Here is a 1024-nt window from a genome sequence, read left to right on the forward strand (position 1 = left end):
GCAGAAGAGTTCCACCTCTCTTAGCAATGGTGGGGCTGTGTAAGTGCCAGGTGTGGGGCAGACCTGGGAGGGGCCTGAGCCACGAACTTAGGGGAGCAGAAGCTCTTGCCCCGCCCTGCCACCTGCTTTTCCCATTGTCGTCTGGTTCAACCCTTGGGGAAGCTGAAGTGGCCTGTCCAGTGCCTTGACAGCCCTTTGGGTACAGAGCACTTTGGCCCATTCTACAGCCAGAGCTCCACATAACCCTGTGCCCTTTACCCTGAGTGCAGCCAAATATCTATCTCCCTATCTGCTGCCTAGTGGTATGCGGTTTTCCACTTGCCAGGTTTTTCAGTGGACTTTGGAGTGAGCTCCTGTGATAGCCGGGCCAGCACTGACTGGATTCGATAGGCTGCCATTCCAGAGATGCTGATGCCTGGGTACCTATTGCTCCCAGGCTCTGCTCTGTTACTGGCCTTTGGTGCCTGAAGACCTTTCAGAAATTGTGTTTCCACCTCAAACTCTCACCCTTCCTGTTTGTCACCTGTTAGTGTGCTGCATTCCCTGGTTCCCCTGATGCAGTTTCTCCTAGATCACCATGCTGCTGTTGATTTCTGAAGATGTTGCATTCTGTAGACAAATTGTTTAGGTCCTTTTGCATCACTTAACCCTTGCCACAAGATGTCTCAGTAAAAAGCTACCCAGCACAAGAGGCATAAGACAGTGATCACCCTTTCTTGCTCAGGGTGGTAGAGGGCCCTGGACAGCTGGGCTCCACAGCCTTCCTGAACAACGGGCTCCTGGGCATGAGGCAGATAGACCTCTCGTGATTGCCTCCAGCAGGCCCACCAACCTTGCATGGGCCCTGAGAATGGCAGACCTTGTCCAGGCCCCTACTCTTGCCCATCAGGAAGCACACTGCAGCCAGGTCCTGCGGGTTGCAGTGGGCAAGGCAAAGGAGCCTGGCCTGCAAAGACTGCTGGAAAGGTCCACCCCACGTCCAGGGCCATGGTGGGCCTGGCCACCCAGAACCCCATGCTCTCCT

Source organism: Chinchilla lanigera, unplaced genomic scaffold (assembly GCF_000276665.1).
Source record: "Chinchilla lanigera isolate Chin_1 unplaced genomic scaffold, ChiLan1.0 scaffold00112, whole genome shotgun sequence".
Lineage (NCBI taxonomy): Eukaryota > Metazoa > Chordata > Mammalia > Rodentia > Chinchillidae > Chinchilla > Chinchilla lanigera.